Below are 11,821 nucleotides of genomic sequence, written 5' to 3'. Positions count from 1 at the left end.
AGGCTTAATCCAAAAAAACTAGCTTTAATTTTTGTTTTGTTTTGTTCGGGGGCCACACCCGGTGGCGCTCAGGGGTTACTCTGGCTCTCTGCTCAGAAATCACTCCTGGCAGGCACAAGGGACCATATGGGATGCCAGGTTGGAACTACCGTTGGCCTTGGGTCAGCACTTGCAAGGCAAACGCCCTAACACTATGTTATCTCTCTGGCTCCAGCTTTAATAATTTTTAAGGTATCTTGTATTTTAAAATAAATCCTACGTGATTTTTAAAATGAAAGTAGGAGCCAGAATGATAGTACAGCAGGGAGGGCATTTGCCTTGCAAGTAGGCCACCTGGATTCTATCCTCAGCATCCCATATGGTCCCCCAAGCAACACTAGGAGTGATTACTGAGCACAGAGCCAGGAGTAATATTGTCAGACTGAATACTGTCAGGTATGGCCCAACCTCCTCCCCTCCCCCAAAAAAGAAAGGCAATGTTTATTGAACATTCTGGCTTGAATAGAGTTGCTAAACACAAAAAGAACTTTTGTTACTTTGCATGTGGCTGACCTCAGTTCAATGCATATGGTCCCTTGAGCAACAATAGAAGTGATCCCTGAGCACAAAGTCAGGAATCAACCCCAAAAACCAGCTAGATATGGCCTTATATCCTACCCCAAAATAAACTCAATTATATGGAATATATACATATATGCATATTTTGCTCTCTCTATATATATAACTTGAGTTATACACATAACTATGATACAGTTTTCAAATCTATTGAATAAATGTTTTTGTTAATCCTTCTCAATGAAGAGAAAATATGATTTTGCTTTCTAGAACAGTGGCTTAAAAATCAACTTGCAGAAGGGCTGAGAAACCCTATCTCTTAGGCCGAGGAAATTCTCTTTCTAATTTCCCACAATACTAACTGGCCTATGCAAAATAAGTAAGTAAATAAATAAATAAATAAATAAATAAATAAATAAATAAATAAAAGGGAAGAAAATAAAAAGCACAAAATCTTGCCACACCAGCCCTCCTTCCTCTTATTTTTTTGTTGTTGTTGCTGTTGTGCTTTTTGTAGTTGCTGGTTTTACTTTTTTTGTTTGTCTTTTGTTTTTGTTGTTTTTGTTTTTTTTTTGGTTAGGTTTTTTCTTTTTTTCTCTTACTTCTTTTGAATTGATATTTACAATATCTAGACAGATTCCTCCCAGGTCTTTTTCTCTTTTTTCTTTTCTCTTTTTTCCTAAACAGAACCACATAAATTGAATGATCTTGTTCTGCCTCATAAATTGAGGGGGAAATAAATGGATGGTACCAGGACCAAACATTATTATGATTATTAAGTAGAAATAAAGGGGCCAGAGAGATAGCATGGAGGTAAGGCATTTGCCTTGCATGCAGAAGGACGGTGGTTCAAATCCCGGCGTCCCATATGGTCCCCTAAGCCTGCCAGGAGCAATTTCTGAGCATAGAGCCAGGAGTAACCCCTGAGCACTGCCGGGTATGACCCCCCCCCAAAAAAAGTAGAAATAAAAAATGATCAGACTTAAACATCAAAACCAAAGTCAATGACAACAGAATTAACACCCAATCTACAACAAGCTATACACAGAGGGAACCAGTTACACTAGCAGCCCAGGGGGCAAAGGAGGGAGCTATAGGATGCATGCTGGGAACAGGGTTGGAGGGAGGACAATACTGGTGATGGGAATGCCCCTGATTCATTGTCACCATGTACCTTAAATATTACTGTGAAAGACTCCTAATTCACGTTGTTCACAATAAAAATTTTAAAAAATCAACTTGCAGAGATGGGGAGATAATACAATGGATAGGGGGCTTGCATGTGGCCAACTCAGGTTTAATCCTCAGCATGTATCCCATATCTCCCCCCACCCCCCTTTGCCCCATAGACTGTTGGTGTAACAGGTCTCCTTTGTGTATAGCTTGTTGTAGATTGGGTATTGATTCTAGTGTAGTTGAGTTTGGGTTTGGTGCTTAAGTCTGATCACTTTTTTATTTCCACTCAATGATCATACAACTGGTTGCTCTTGATACCATCCATTCCCCCCACCCTCAATTTATGAGGAAGATTTTTTTTTACCTTTTTTACTATTTAGCAAAAAAAACCATTTCCAGGCCTGGAATGTACTATACATTGATACTGGAATCTGGGCCTCACAGATAGGCTGTCTATTCTGTAATAACTATTATTCTCTACAGAAAAAAAAAAATGACAAGAGGTACCTCAGTCTCACCTCCCTCAATAATTCTCTTAGTACTTCTTCTCCAGGGTTGGGCATTCTATAAGTATTGTTCACCTTTGAAGTCCTCATTTAGAGGAACAAGCTTGGCCAGTGTTCCATCATCTCTGTGTTTGATTTAATTGGCAAATCATTCAGAATCACAGCATTTTATATTAGGATGGAAGTTTTCTGTCAAATAGCACTAGCCAGAACCTGGGAAATAGCAGAAAGGGTAAAAGCACATACTTTGCATGTGAGAACCCTGGGTTGATTCCCCTGCCACCACCTCAATTGAAACATCTACAAATGTGACCCAAAAAATAATAAATAATAAAAATAAACAAGAGCATTAATTACACTGACGATTGAGCACAACTGAGAAATAAAATTTTAATTTAATATGCATTCATTTTAATGCTTTTATTGAATTGTTTCAAGTTTAAATTGTTACATGTAGTGATCATATTGGTCAAAACAGATTGGAGCTTTATAGCAAAAAAACTACTGGTTTCTCTGAGCTATAAGGGTCATAGCTATTAGAATAAGCTCCTTTTTTTTCCTCCTCTAATTTTTTCTTATTTAGTCACCATGATTTACAAAGTTATTCATAGTTGAGTTTCGGGCATACCATTTTTCAGCACTTACTCCATCACCAGTGTTTGCCCTCCCACCCAACTTGTCTCCTTGACAGGTACATTTTTCATTTTACTATTATAGTTTGTGTGTCTTTTAGTTTCTGTTGATTTTATGATTATTCATGATTAATATACCTATGGCCCTATTATCTTCCATCAGTCTCCAATTTCTTTCTCCCCTTCTGTTTCTTTCCTTCTCTACCTTCAGTTCTATAGGCCAGGTACCAGATCTCCGCCCTTTGATACCTTGCTTTCCCTTGTCCTATTATTCTATACACCACAGATAAGTAAATTCGTCAATATTTGTCTTCTTCTGACTTACTTTGCTCAACATGCTATCTTCCATTTCATTTTGATCCTTCCTTAGGAATTCATTTTACCCTAAACTTTAGCAAACCAGCAATTGTCACAGTCTAAACACCCATCTTTATTCTCAACTCCAAGAAAACCACTTGTCACAGACTTGTCTGGTCTAGTGCTGAGTTTAGAGCTCATGGCTAAGGCAATAGTATATAGTGATTCCTATTTCTTCCTCTCCTGTTTTTCTTCTTTTTCTTCCTCTTTCTTTTGTTAACCCAAATTTCTCTGTGATGAGCTAGAGTTTAAGGTGTGATTGGTGTGGTCTCAGTTGCCATAAACATGGGTAAAGAAAAGAAGGTAACGAACTGAAGAAAATGATGTCATGTGAGGAGGGTGGGTCTCCCTTCTTTTTTTCTCCTTTGAAATTTAGTTTGTTTAGTGAACCATTACTTTCAGATCTATTCACTCCACCTGAAAACGTCAACACCATGGATAGGAACCATTTTTATAAGCAAACAAACTGAATCAAGACACAAAAAATAATTTCCAGTCTTAAAGAAATTGTACTTCTCAAAGCAAAAGAATTTCCAGGATGTTGAGCAATATGAGTAAATCCTCACTGAGCCTGGGCACCAGGCATCTCTCACATAGGGTGGGACTTACAAGGGGATGGATATTCCTTGAAGCTCTTTAAATTTGGCCATGCACATTCCATCAAGGAAAATGTTGCTTCTAAAGTAGACAGAAGCTATTCTGCTTTCTGTTCATCTCTCTTTTTTTCCTTTTTAGAGGGAAAGGAACACCAACCTGTGCTCAATATTTACTTCTCACTCTTTCCTCAGAGGTCACTCCTGGCAGTTCTAAGGCAAACATACATAGTGTCAGGAATTAAACCAAGATCAATTCTGAACAACACAAGTTCCTTAACCCTTGTGCTATCTATCAGAATTTCTCTTTGTAAAATTCATCCCATCACCATGGTGAAGGAATCAGTGTTGAAACACACATATTCCTGAAATCAAATCATAAATAATTTTGTAATTTCACAGTGAATAAATTAAAATAAATCAATAAATAAAATTTACCCCATCTTGTGGGAAGAGGTAGGGAGGAAATGAAAGGAAGACTTGAGTAAGGTAAGGAGATAAGTCAAAGGACCTGGGCCTTTGGTTGTGGTAAGGTGTGATTGCTTTGTACAACAAGACTATAAACATTAACACTGTTGTAGCCATATTACTTAGAATAATTATTATTCTAAGTATAATAAAAATAGTATAATAATATATAATATAATAATATTATAATAAGAATAATTTATTTTAATAAAAAATAAATTACAAAACAGTAAAGCCATCATAGCTTACCCTTGAACAATACATGAATTAAATTCATTTCGTCTTATGTTTCCTTTCTAATCCTACCAGGTTTGAATATAATACTTTTATATATAACATAATACATAATTATATAGAAAGTGCTGCTTTGGAATAATAAGAAAGTTTCAAAAAGCCCTCTTCTTAAAGTGGGCCATGCATGGGATGATTAAAAAGGAAGGGAGGAACATATTCTCAATAGACCAACTCTACTCAAATCCAGTCAGCTCAACATCCTCATTTTATGAATTAGGTTTGTTTTTTTAGCTCTGCATTGTTCTTAGATCTCTTTCCCTCTTGGTGTCTTCCTACTCCCTTTGGAAGTATTAAAGAATTTTATAAATCATTGTCAATAGATCATTGGCTTCAATGACTTAGGAAACTCAGTTGGCCTCTTATAAAAATTAGGATATAAACATCAGAACACAGTAGAGGGTCAGTATGGAAGACTCTATTGAACAGCTTTTAATTTTGGTGACTCTCTTTAGGATATACTTGAAAGGAAAATTGACAGAGGTTAGAATTTTGCTTAATGTTCAGAGGTGTGAGCCTTACAGACACAGAAACCTGAATTTGATTTCTGGCTCCACATGCCCCACTTACCTGCAGCAACACATGTATGACCCTTGTGGCCTCCAGCAGCACCACATCACAGAGCCAAGCACTGAAGCATCTGACTTGGCTGACCAAGTATTGCTGAGTTGGGAGAAGAGAAGAAAAGGGAGGGGGGAGGGAGGGAGGGAGGGATGAAGGGAGGGAGGGAAGGAGGAAGGAAGGAAGGAAGGAAGGAAGGAAGGAAGGAAGGAAGGAAGGAAGGAAGGAAGGAAGGAAGGAAGGAAGGAAGGAAGGAAGGGAGGGAGGGAGGGAGGGAGGGAGGGAGGGAGGGAGGGAGGGAGGGAGGGAGGGAGGGAGGGGGGGAGGGAGGGGGGAGGAAGGATTGTTTAGTGTAAAGGGAGAAAGGAAGGAGTGTGAAGAGACGGAAGAAAGAAGGAAAAAAGAAGGAAAGAAGGGAAAGAGGGAGAGAAGGAAGGAAGGAGGGGGAGGGAGGCAACATCATATAGACCTACAAAAAAGCAAATGATGAATAAGCAGGCCATTTTGAACTGGTTGGTTATTTTCTTAAATAAAAGCTAGAGAGTTTGTCTTTAGCCATTGATGTGGAACTGTGTATGCATTTAAATGTAAATCAGTTCTTTAGTCTTCCTTTATGTACAGGCATTTAATAACCTTCAAAGAACTCTGCAATTAGGTATTATCTGTCAGGCTGTTTGGCTCTAGAAAGAATAAACAGGCCTAGTGTTTTCATCTTTGTAGACTCAAGCAATAAAGTGCAGTAATCCTTCTGTAGGTTATTACGAGGAAGAAAAAGTCTTGAGGGGTGAGTGCAGGAGAAGTTCTCTTAGACTCATTTCTATTTTGGGAAGAAAGCAGTCCCAGTATAGAAGAGAACCACAGGGTCCTCTCTGCTTCAGCTAACTGTCAGGAAGGAACAGAGGCCGCAGAGTTGGCAAAACTAGAAGGATAAGACTGTGATGTGGATTAACTATACAAAAATGTTGATGGAATGCATGGTCAGCCTCTCCCACAAAGACATGCTGTGCTGCTTGGTACCTGACTCTGACCACACCCTAAACACAACTGAGAAACTTTCTTTTCCATCTTTCAAAGAGATTACTTCCCCCTGACAATCCTTCTAAGGAAAAAAATTGAAAACACGTATGGGCATGGACTCTGGCCCCTCCAGCAGAGTTGCCCCTGGACAAGGAGAAGAAAGATAGAAATGACTGCTTCATTTAAATTTTCGAACCTTTGGCCATGGACCAGTCACAGTAAAACCTTTTCTTTCTGAATTGAGAGGTGGTGGGTCACAAGGTCCAGTGAGCATACTATATATATATATGTATATATAAAGGCCTATTTGAATATTCTCATTAAATCAAACAAGGTTTATTAGTTTTTTTTAGGATTAGTTTATAAAAATATAATCCTAAATTATAAGAAAGAAAAAATTCTGCTCCTCAATCATTTATTTCTGTTTCTTTTTCAATGGGTCACAATCTCGGGATCATATTAACTGATAGGTAGACTGTAGTAACATAATTTTGGAAGGCAGCTATACTCACCACTATACCACCAACATGACCCTGTTTTGAAGGAGTGTGACATTATATCTCTAAAATAATATTCAATTCAATTCACGTACTCCTATCACATTCCAAGGGACATAGGTAAAATCATATAAATGGGGGGAGTCACAGCACAAGACTAGTGCTTAAGATTTCAAAGACCAATTTAAGGGGAGATCTCAAGAAGGAAACCAGGGGGAATGAGGCCATATGAAAAAAGGGTGAGAAACACTGCCCTAAAATACTCATAGTCTCGTAAGTCAACATTTTTATGAATGCTGAAAAATAAAACCTCCACCCTAGATTCTTAGAGTTACTAATAACAATCTAGCCTTTAATATTCTCTTGATTATTCTTCTTAATTCACATGTTAGCAATCTCAGTATTTGCCAACTACTTCTATTTGTCTTATCAAGGTTAGCACAACAACCCTATCATGCAAGTTGAATTTTTTCTATTTTACAATGAGTAAGAAAACACTGAGCAAGTGGCCCAAGGTCATAGCCTAAGCCCCTGGACTATCCTACAAACCACAGAAGCTGAGAGTTGGGCCCTAACTCCCAATACTCCTGACATGTGGCTGTTAAGGCCCATGATTTAGGTTTTCTAGATTCCAAGCTAATCTAACTACAAATAATCAAGAAGAGACTAGGAAATGTTGACTTCATCATCATATTTCCCTCACTACTCCCAAGAATTCCAATCTCCTGGGTTGAAAGAGATTGTTACAGATTATTACACAGCTAAACTTGTGTCTTCTGGGAAAATGTGTGGACACTGCATTGAGCTGGAGAAAATATGCCAATATCAGTGTGGTAATAAGGAGCTGATGACACAAAATCCCAAAGAAGTGAGCAAAGGATTTGAACTTTACAAAGGAAATAACTGACCCCTGCTCCCCAAAAGTCCACAAAGAGGTGAACCAGGTATTCTTTTATCCTACTTAAAAGTTCTACTGAGATAGCAGAACTTTATAAACTGCAACATGGTAAAATAATAACAATAATAATAATAATAATCTGAAGGCTGACAGACCTTGAAAGTTTGAGTCTTAGCTTGGTGTACTTTTTAGTAGTGTGGCCTTTAGTTGCTCCCTTTCAAAAGGGTACCTAATTGAAACTACTTGATAATGGCATTAAATGGTATTGAACTTGGTCTCTCTAGATATTTGCTCATGCCTCTCTGTAGGTGTGTTATCTGAACTTCCACCTTTCTCTGACTACTTCTTTGTGTTTCTAGTTTTGATGGTAATCCGATGGGTCAGGACTATGCATGCAAGTCTATACACACAAATGATGAACTTTACAATGTGATTCATCAGGCCCCATGAGTAAGGATCTCCTTGGGAAAGATTGTATATTATCACCTTTGAGGGTCGAGGGCTCTACTCAAGTCTAATGTGCAACGATCACTGGAAATTAATGGCATTTTGAAGTGTGAAATGACTCCTTCAATCAGAAAGGAATGAAAGGCATCTCTAGGTAGAGAAGAAAATTGGGATCTTACCACAACAGCCTTGTTTTTTCTCTTTGGGCAGAAAACATTGAAGTCATTTCCACTAATTTCCAAAAACCTAAATTTTAACTTCTTAAATTTTCAGTCATTTAAATGAATATCTAAAGTAAAATATTTAGTTATCTTTAAAATTGACTGGAAAATTGCTGATACTTAAATTAGAGTATACAATGAAGTTAAAATATAACAAATTCTAGAGCCAGACTTATTAGGGTGCTTGCCTTGTACACAGTCAGTCCAGCATCCCATATGGGCCTCTGAACACCACCAGGAGTAATTTTTAGTACATAACCAGGAGTAAGCCCAGAGCATTTTGTGTGTGACCCCAAAACCTTATACATACATATAGGTATATCTATCTCAAAGTCTAAGTCAGAGAAGTTGACCTTCCACCAATTCTGAGCCACTATGCTTTCCTACATGTGACCCCCCTCGTTTTTCATTTCTATTTATCTGTCCCTGCAATTTAATCTGCCCTACCTTCCTCCCATACCACCCTCTTATTTACTTGTAAACTATCCTTATAAACTAGATGTATTATCACAGTTTGGGAACATACTCAGCTTTCTGCTTAGGGCCTATATTTTTAGAAGGCAACAACCTTTCCTAAATAAGTTAGAACACCTCATGATGCAAGTTGTATACTCTAATGCATTTTTAATATAGAGCACAAATGCATGGGGGCTGGAGAGTGAGTGCTGAAATTAAGGCACATACCTTGCACAAGACTGACACAGCTTCATATGTATCATATGGTTCTCATATGGTCCCCTGACTAACACCAGGAGTGATTCCTGAGTTTAGAGCCAGGAGGAATCCCTGATCACCACCAGATATGGCTCCAAAAGCAAAAAAGGAAAAAAAAAAAAAAAACCACATGAAATGGTTTGTTACTTAATAAAAATTCAGAGATGTAGATCGTCTTTCTCAAGATATTTGAAGAGTCAAATTAATTAAGAATCAAATTAACTGCTCCTCAGGGAAAACCCTTAGGAAGGGAGATACTCATGGCTCTATGCCCTGTTGACAATTTCTAAGAGCAAAGTGAGTTGAGGAAGCTCACAGAGCCAGGTCTCCAACTTTATTCTGTATGTTGTAGAATTGTATCACTGCAGGAAGTAAATTAATCAGTTTAAGCTTGAGTTTTTTTTTGTCTGCCTCTCCACTTTTATTTTTTCTTTGGCTTATTTACTTTTCCTACCCAATTGGCTTATAAGAAGTTGGGGGTGTCTGTGTGTGTGTGTGAGTGTGTGAGAGTGGGGTGTGTGTGTGTATGTGTGTGTGTGTGTGTGAAATATCCACAATGTTGCACAAAAAAAATGTGAAAATGTTAACTCCTTTTTTCTACCCTGTGCTCAGTCTCTTCCTGGCTCTGTACTCAGGCATGAGAGATGCCTGACAGGGCACAAAAGACGATATGCAGTGGCAGGGAAGTGAACCATGACTGCAATGGCAAATATGGCACATGCATTACCTCTTGTACTAACTCTCCAGTTCCTCTGGTTCTTTTTGATTTGCCAGCTATGTTTGTGAAGATAAAGGCTTTGATTAAAATTGCCCGTCATCAAAATGGAAGCCAACTGTCAACTCTGCCCATAGCTTTTTCCTTTGTGTTTCACTTGCAATGACCACAAGTGCAATGACAGCGTTTTGGGGCACCTTGCTCTGCCCACTGGTGAATACCTCTCATGGGCCTGCTTGACTTGCAGGGTCTCAGTACATCATTCTACAGTTTACAAGTCCATATATTATGTAATTTGAGAACTCTTGAAAGTTACTGAAGTTACAAATTCTTACAGGCTTTTAATTTTTCCTTATAAAATTACAGTGATCATTAACTGTAGTAACCAAATTTTCTCCATTATTGAATAATTGAAAACCCTTGTTTAAGACTGTGAAACATAAGAAGGCACAACACAAGTCACAGTAGGGAATTTGGAACAGAACTCATTACCTTTTATTTTTCTTAAATCTCATAGATGAGTGAGACTGTCTGTGTCTCTCTTTCTCTGATTTTATTTTACTCAGCATAATAGTTTCCATATCCATCCATGTATAGGAAAATTTCATGACTTCATCTCTCCTGATGGCTGCATAGTATTCCATATATATCTATATCTATTCCTATATATATATATAGATATAGATATACACACACCACAGCTTCTTTAGCCATTCATCTGTTTAAGGGCATCTGGGTTGTTTCCAGATTCTGTAAATAGCACTGCAATGAATATAGAGGTGCAAAAGGCATATTTATATTGTATTTTTGTGTCCCAATGGTATATCCCTAGGAATGGTATAGTCATCAGGAAAAATGAAGTCATGAAATTTTCCTATACATGGATGGACATGGAAACTGTTATGCTGAATGAGAAATGTCAGAGGGAGAAAGATAGACACAGAATAGTCTCACTCATTTATAGGATTTAAGAAAAATTAAAGACATTGTTCTAATAATAGCCAGAGACAACAGAGATGAGGGCTGGTAGGACTGGCCCACAATATGAAACTCACCACAGATAATGGTGAGTGCAGTTTGAGAAATAACCACACTAACAACTATCATGACAATAGTAGTGAGTGAGAGAAATAGAATGCCTGTGTCGAACACAGACAGAAGTTGGGGAGGAGGAAAGTAGGGAGATAGAGGAGATTGGTGCTGGGAAGGTTGCACTCGTGAAGAGGGGGTATTCTTTTTATGACTGAAACCCAACTACAAACATGTTTGTAATCATGGTGCTTAAATAAAGATATTATTTTAAAAATTCACATAGAACTTTTCTAGTTCTATAAAATACTTTGAAAATTTGTATTGAGTCACAAAACTCCCAGAATAACTGAAATAATCCTAAATAAAAAGAAGATTGATAGCATCACATTCACAGACTTCTTAAAAATGAATCACCATGAGACACTGTTACAGAGTTGTTCATAATTGAGTTTCAGTCATACAACGTTTCAACATTCTTCCCTTGACCAGTGCATGTTCTCCCCTGTTTGCACCCCCACAATACCCATCTATAGCAGACATTTTCTTCTCTTTCTCTCCCCTCTCCTTTCTACCTTTTACGCACTGTAGTTTGTAAAACTATTACAGAAAGGTACCGTGTATATCACTTTAACTCCTTGCATTTCCAGACCTTCATCAATCTGGGTGTTGAATGTCTGCTTAACTGCTTGGGTCAGGAATGGTGGCGGGATTGGTAGGGTGTTTGCCTTGCATGCAGCTAACCTAGAATGGACTGCAGTTCAATCCCCCAGCATCCCATAAGGTCCTCCAAGTCGGGAGCGATTTCTTTTTTTTTAATTTTTTAAATTTTTTTTTTTTTGCCAAGAAATATCTTTTATTTTTTAAATAACTTTTTATTTAAACACCTTGATTACAAACATGATTGTGGTTGGGTTTCTGTCATGTAAAGAACACCTCCCATCACTAGTGCAACATTCCCATCACCAATGTCCCAAGTCTCCCTCCTCCCCACCCCACTCCCTGTCTGTACTCGAAGCAGGCTTTCTATTCCCCTCATACATTCTAATTGATAGGATAGTTCTCAATGTAGTTATTTCTCTAACTAAACTCATCACTCTTTGTGGTGGGAAGTGATTTCTGAGCACATAGCCAGGAGCGTCAC

This window comes from Suncus etruscus, chromosome 13 (genome assembly GCF_024139225.1).
Source record: "Suncus etruscus isolate mSunEtr1 chromosome 13, mSunEtr1.pri.cur, whole genome shotgun sequence".
Taxonomy (NCBI): domain Eukaryota; kingdom Metazoa; phylum Chordata; class Mammalia; order Eulipotyphla; family Soricidae; genus Suncus; species Suncus etruscus.
This window is presented reverse-complemented; position numbering follows the sequence as displayed.